The 7,500-nt window shown below is 40.6% G+C and overlaps 1 protein-coding gene, 1 long non-coding RNA gene and 1 other non-coding gene across 3 annotated transcripts in view; 1 reads left to right on the top strand and 2 right to left on the bottom strand.

Annotated features, from left to right (window-relative positions):
- The window catches only part of LOC135101882 (uncharacterized), a 93,934-nt gene that overhangs the window by 59,795 nt on the left and 26,639 nt on the right, over nucleotides 1-7,500 (bottom strand). The gene's annotated exons all lie outside the window — the stretch shown is intronic.
- LOC135101883 (uncharacterized) overlaps nucleotides 1-7,500 on the bottom strand; it is a 19,466-nt gene that overhangs the window by 8,087 nt on the left and 3,879 nt on the right. The gene's annotated exons all lie outside the window — the stretch shown is intronic.
- Trnaq-uug (transfer RNA glutamine (anticodon UUG)) lies at nucleotides 4,500-4,571 on the top strand. The gene has a single exon. It is a non-coding gene; the product is annotated as a tRNA-Gln (tRNA).

Raw genomic sequence — 7,500 nt, 5'->3', positions numbered from 1 at the left:
TAAAATTAATGACGCACACGCCCTCCTCGTGGCGTTGGGAGAGTGGCAGTATCCCCGCCAGCTCACTAATGGAAGGCTGTCAGTGGTGGACGTTTCTGTAGCAATTACTTTGCGGCTTTTGAAAAAACACACGTTAAAGACTTTAGTTTAGTACACAGTCTGACACCACACCAATTATCTTGTTACACAGTTATATGTAAATGAAGAGAGTACAATGAGGAATAAAAACGAAATTTGACAATTTTTTCAACGAGGTTCACAAAAAAAAAAATGTGAACATATATTATGTGATCCGTATTCATGATCACACTAAGCAACTAAATAAAAAAAAAAAAAAAGGAAACCTGTAGTGAATCCAAGCTTGTGCATAACACCCTTCACCTTCTAATTAAATCATGTTGAGTAGTTTCAAAGCTTAGCTCGCTGATTAATATACATACACATGCGCACAGATTTTGTCTCGCATTGAAACCACTGTAGGTAAGATTATTTTGTACTTAACATGTTGGCGAAACCTCTCCAGTCATATGTACGAATTGCCAAGTTGTAATCTTTCACCTTCCCTGCTTGAACATTAACAAAGCAACAATTACCAATTAATAACAATAAATAGCTCAGAAACAAACAATATAGTTTATTTACAAGAAGACAACATAACCATATCATTTTACTCGACGCTTGCATGACTCTTCACCTCTGCAACATCTGCTACACCTGGTGCTCCATCCCTCATTAGAGACGAAGATAACAATTTGTCAATAATTCTGCTTACGGAGGTGAAGTGAATATTGCTGATCCCTCAGTCTAAAGATGCCGATTCCTTAGCCACGAGATGCCGAAGCCTTACATAAGCGCCGCCTTTCCCTTGACTCCCTTGGGTGTGGTCCTCTCTTCCTCTCTGCATATATAACAGCTGGCTCAAGAGTCTCCAGCAGCTTTTCACGCCGCTGCCAGGTGTTGCGACCACCCTACCTCACCCCCTACAAGATTGCCGGAGGCGCGTAGGCCCTCCGCTCGCCGACACCCTCCTGCCTCACCCCTGCCCCTTCCATCATCTCGTTTGTCAACACCACGGAGACTAACTCTTACTCGGAATTTAATTTATTACTCCATTTTCTAAACCGTGGAATCCAATATTTTTCCTTGTCGTCTTCAATCGGATCAACTGCAGCTTACGTGTAGGGAGTCATTTAATTAAAGGAAGACACTGCTACATTAAAAGTACGTTTTTTTTTTAATTGTTCTTTACACATACAGGGCACCAAGAAGCGCCTACGCCTCCCTTCATATATGGAAATGCGGGAGGCGCTAATGGACCCGAGGCGGTAAGTAATTATTTAAATGCCACGGAAAGGAATCCAGTCTTCATCTCGCGACACACGACTATTAATGACGTTCAAATATTTTCCTTCCCTTTCTCTAGTGAGTAGGTCGTGATTCACCTGCCAAGAGGAGGGGGTCGGAGGTGAAAGGAGGTGAAGGTTGGCTTTGGGGGAAGGGGAAGGGGTGTGTGTGCTCTATAGGAGGCGAGGCGCTGTTGAAATGTGACGGGTGGTTGGAGGAGAAGAAGAGGAGAGGAGGAGGAGGAGGAGGAGGAGGAGGAGGAGGAGGAGGAGGAGGAGGAGGAGGAGGAGGAGGAAGACAAGGGTGCACTATATCACAGAAGGAAAGGACAAAAATCAGTCAGGGCGAAGAGACTCAACGAACTCACACTTAAGGACCAAAGCGATTGAAGTTAATGCATAAAAGAAGACGAAGAAGTAAAAAATTGATTGAGAATGTGCTTAACGCCATCACTGTCAGGCTTTGGCACTCTCCTTTGAGCGTGGTGGTGTTGGCCCATGCCGCGCCCGCCTTGGCATGCCCCTCACTGTGACGCGTGCTACTGCTACCCTCCCACAGAGACCCGTCCAGGACACACCCGCCCACTAGAGAAGGGGAGATTATCTTGCTGTAAAGGTTGTTTCAGAATGGCACGCTTGGCACTGCGGTGGCGTATTGTAATAGTGTGGAGTGTCATTAAGATTGGTGACAGGTGGTTGTAGTGGTTGAGGGTGGCAGAGATGATTGTGTTGGGTGTGTCGCTGGTACTAGTTGTAATATAAGTAGCAGTAGCCGTGTAAAAATTCCACCTTTACCTATTCATCCACGAAACTCGATCCTCGAGGTTTGGAGCTGACCTTTGCGGCTCAGTAAAGCAAGGCAAGGCAGGCATGCGGGCGTTAAATAAATGTGAGGCCGAATGCTGTGAGGGGGAATGGACGGTCGGTACATTTCACCGGCCGATTTATTCTTTCTTCTAGTTTTCTTGCTGCTGGTGGCGTTTGAATCTTATCTTTTGGAGGAGGACAAGTTTAGGATTATTTGGGCGTCGCTTGTTTTTGTTGATGTTGCTTCGTCTGTATTTACTGGCGCTTTAAATCACTGTTATTAATATAAATCAATACCGGCGGATCCTTTGCTTTGGCGATGAGTTCAGAAACTAAGTTGCATTTATGATTCATCACATACGCAACACATCGCAACTCGTGAGTAAGACTTATCATCCTCCAAATTAATCCATAATTTATTCCAGGAGTTGTAATTAATCTAATGTCAGTAACAGCAGTGTCTGGTGAAGAATCCCTAAAAAGTTAAGACCAGTGCTAAAAAGGATATTACACAAAGACTTCATGTTTCTTAGTTTCATCTTTTATCCGCTCTTATGGAGAGTGACAGGGCAGCAAAGGACATTGGTATTAAATGATGATCAATACAGAAAAAAAATCTTAAATATATATATTATGTTTGTTTGAAATTTGTTTAGTGCTTATTGCATAGCTATTCATCACAGCTTTCAGGGAGTGTACTTATTCCAGCGTGTTTTGGTATGACACAAAAACATTCACTTGATTTTGATTTCATTGGAAAATAGTAAAATAGTAAGATTTCAGAATAGAAACTGATAATTTGCTATTCTTCTAAACAATATACATGAAGATATTATATTTATCATGACTAATTTATTTTCTTATCGTTTACTTTTGCCACTATTGCTGCACTATATTTAGTAGACTCCTTCCTGTCTCACTACGTGCTATTCTCTGCAATCAGTATCACCAAGCTCCACATGTTGACAAAAACAACTGTCATTTTGAAGCCAAGTGGTGCACTGCGTCAGGAACACACACACACACAACACACACACACACACACACACACACACACACACACACACACACACACACACACACACACACACACACACACACACACACACAGAAAGGAAGGTTTTCATGAGATACTCGTATATTCTCTCTCTCTCTCTCCTCTCTCTCTCTCTCTCTCTCTCTCTCTCTCTCTCTCTCTCTCTCTCTCTCTCTCTCTCTCTCTCTCTCTCTCTCTCTCTCTCTCTCTCTCCTCTCTCTCTCTCTCTCTCTCTCTATACACCACGATATATATATAATATATATATATATATATATATATATATATATATATATATATTATATATATATATATATATATTATATATATATATATATATATATATATATATATATATAATATATATATATATATTATATATATATAATATATACTCGTATATATATATATATATATATATATATATATATATATAGTATATATATATATTATATATATATATATATATACTCGTATATATATATATATATATATATATATATATATATATATATATATATATATATATATATATATATATAATAATATATATATACATATATAGTAGTAATAGTAGTAGTAGTAGCAGCATTAGCATTAGTAGTAGTAGCAACGGCAGTAAGCGGCAGCAATAATAAAATTAGTAACAGTAAAAAGGGCTAACTGGAGCAGTAAAAGCAGTGGTCGTGGTGGATGAAAGATACTACAGTCGTGACAGGAGTAATAATGATATAAGTAGAGGCATGAACTAATTCCTAACCAATATATGAGACGTTTACTGCAATGGAGAAATACAAGAGCCTCTCAATAGTAACTGTCAGTAACGTACACACACTTTTGAGAGAGTTTGGGACTGCTTACGTTACCCGATCCCCATGATCTACACAAAGTATGTCTCTACAAAAAATACCTCTCTGCTACAGACAGTGAAATGGAACCAAACACAACATTAACTCTACCTCGGTGAAATCTTGTGATCGTAGAAGACGCAACACAAATATCAATAGATCACGGATGAGAGCTGGTGAGAAATGAAGGCAAGAGAAACACTGAGGTGGAGGAGCGAGTGTGTAGGTGAGTTAAGTGAGCAGTACACACCTGCTGAGAACAGCTGTGTGCGTATATGTGTGTGTGTGTGTGTGTGTGTGTGTGTGTGTGTGTGTGTGTGTGTGGTGTGTGTGTGTGTGTGTGTGTGTGTGTGTGTGTGTGTGTGTGTGTGTGTGTGTGTGTGTGTGTGGTGTGTGTTTTACGATTTAATTTTTTTTTTCTATATCTACAGTAAGGAAGATGGACCCCTCTTTCACAGCTTTCAGGGTCCCATGGTGTAATGGTTAGCACTTTGGACTTTGAATCCAACGATCCGAGTTCGAGTCTCGGTGGGACCTAATGATTTCTGTAATATTTTTTTTTTCTCTCTCTCCTCTAAATTATGGTGAATGCACTGCATTAGTGGGTTCATTTTTTTTACGTGGTCTTTCTTTTTATTTAATTGTCTGTTTCCTTCCCTACGTCACTTTCATAAATATTGTATTCTGCTTTTATTTATTAATTTATCTGTCTATCTATATATTCATTTAAGTATAAGGCAGGCCAGCCAATGGCAACAAAATTATATTCAAAAACATAAATAAATAAATAAATGTAAACACTACAGTGACTGAGGATCACTACTGATGCTGACCTCCGCTGGGGTTTCCTGGAATTTTATTCCAGCCTGTGGCAATGTACGGTGTGCACAGCCACTCACCGTAAAGATAACGAATAAACTTGCAAACAAAAATAACAGCAATGTGCATGAATTTCTTAATACGCAGATAAAAAAAAAATACTGGATGCATGGAAAAACAGAGGTAACCTGTACTGTAGGACGAGCACACGTGCACCTCCACCCCACACCTCTAACCACCCGCCCGCCCGGACGCCCGCACGCACGCACGCACGCCCGCCCACCCACACGCACACACGCACGAAAGCACACACACACACACACACACACACACACACACACACACACACACACACACACACACACACACACACACACACACACACACACACACACACACACACACACACACACTCTTCAGGACTTGGAATGCAAGTTCACTAAACAGCACTGAAGGTGGCATGTCAACAATGGAAGAACAAAGCTCATCAGCTACAGAGATAAATTATTCAAGCAAAATTATACTTTTTTTTGTGTTGTTGTTTATGGTCTTTATGTGTTGTTGTGAATTATTAATCATAAGCAAGACCAAAATATATATACCACCACTGCATTGTAAAATAAAAAAATAAAATAAAAAAAATCAAAGGATCATCCCCTTTACTGGCAGTACAAAAATATATGTTCATACGGGCAGCTTAATAACAGAACGTGAGTGTCCCATAAAACATGAAATATTAATCTACAGTCACCGTCATTGAATTAAAAACCTAATTTCGACATGATAATCTGAGTAATCCAATAAAGCTTATTTAGAATTTACGGTCAGGTCAAGGGATGAACTCAGCGCGGGGCGAGTGAGCTGCCCGCCCCGGCACAGCACGGCACGGCAACAGGGGCGCGGCTCACTCCTTGACGTCACGTGATAAAGAACTAAAAGGTAAGAAAAAAAGTGAGGACTAAGGTTACCCTACTCCCTAAGCCCATTAGTCTCTCTCTCTCTCTCTCTCTCTCTCTCTCTCTCTCTCTCTCTCTCTCTCTCTCTCTCTCTCTCTCTCTCTCTCTCTCTCAGTGCAAACTAGATATTCCCTATTTTTGTTTCTGCAGTGGTAGTCGATAACAATAAAACTGAAAAAAAAAAATGTACATCAGAGTATCTGTTGAGCATCCAATCATAAGATAGATAGATGTAGTTAGTTACGCACACATAGACTTTCATAAACTGATAAATAGATAGATAGATAGAGAGAGAGAGAGAGAGAGAGAGAGAGAGAGAGAGAGAGAGAGAGAGAGAGAGAGAGAGAGAGAGAGAGAGAGAGAGAGAGAGAGAGAGAGAGAGAGAGAGAGAGAGGTAAGCAAGTGCATTTTTGATTAAACGTTTTTGAAAACTGTTTAGTAGCGGTGTTGAAAGTCTTCTCTCCAGTTTTCCTTACGGTTGACCTTCCCGTGTCTCACCGATCGCAAGTGTTTACAGCGAGCGCCTCCACGCAGCCGGGAACGGAAGCGATCGTAAGCATCACTCTGATTACTTTTGCTGCCAATACTATTACTGCCGTTACTGCTACTGTTACTACTACTACTACTACTACTACTACTACTACTACTACTACTACCATCATCCCCATGACTACTACTACTACTACTACTACTACTATAATTACTACGACTACGACTACTACTATTACTTCTACTTTTACCTCTATTTGCCAGGTATGTGCGCCTTCCTACAGCCAGTTTCGAGAGAGAGAGAGAGAGAGAGAGAGAGAGAGAGAGAGAGAGAGAGAGAGAGAGAGAGAGAGAGAGAGAGAGAGAGAGAGAGAGAGAGAGAGAGAGAGAGAGAGAGAGAGAGAGAGAGAGAGAGAGAGAGCATGCGCGTACGTGAACTTGTTGCTCCCTCTTTACCAGAGACAACAGATGTTCACTTTTATTAAATTCTTGTGGCGTAAAAAGCTCATTATTATTTTCCCCTCGATCCTTTCAACAGTCATTCATCTAATATACTGATGTCGTTCCCTTTTTCACCTTCCACTCTTCACAAGAACCCACTCTCCCACTTGCACACAGTTGTCTTGGTACATTTTATTTTCGCTAAACCTGTTCCTGCTGCTGTTCCTTCCTTGCTCATGACCTACAGCTACCCTTCCCCTCCTGTCTTTCTCCGTGTTCCGTGAGGTGAATGGTCAACTCCGGAGAGGGGAAGCAGCGACACGCTCACTTAATGTATGCCAACGACCTCATATATATTTAGTTGTGGCTTTAGGAAACTGCCTTCTTCCTCTACAACTTTACATTTAGCATATGGACGAGAGAGAGAGAGAGAGAGAGAGAGAGAGAGAGAGAGAGAGAGAGAGAGAGAGAGAGAGAGAGAGAGAGAGAGAGAGAGAGAGAGAGAATATAGCAGACATTTTCTTCACACATATAGATCATATTCTTAAGTAGTTTTCTGAAATCCCTGTCTAGCAACGCGGATCATATTAAAATGTAGAAACAATTTCGTTCACACGGCACCGCTGACTTGCGTGTGTAATATTTCAACCCCATCACTGTTTAGCCATTTATTTATGTATTTTCATTATCATCTACAAGTGTTTTTTTTTTTAATATGTTTTGTACCACAGTCTCTTAAATTACTTTCTGCAGCATGGAAA

This window comes from Scylla paramamosain, chromosome 7 (genome assembly GCF_035594125.1).
Source record: "Scylla paramamosain isolate STU-SP2022 chromosome 7, ASM3559412v1, whole genome shotgun sequence".
In the NCBI taxonomy this organism is placed as follows: domain Eukaryota; kingdom Metazoa; phylum Arthropoda; class Malacostraca; order Decapoda; family Portunidae; genus Scylla; species Scylla paramamosain.
The sequence above is the reverse complement of the archived record's forward strand: the minus strand, read 5'-3'. Positions and strand labels throughout refer to the sequence as shown.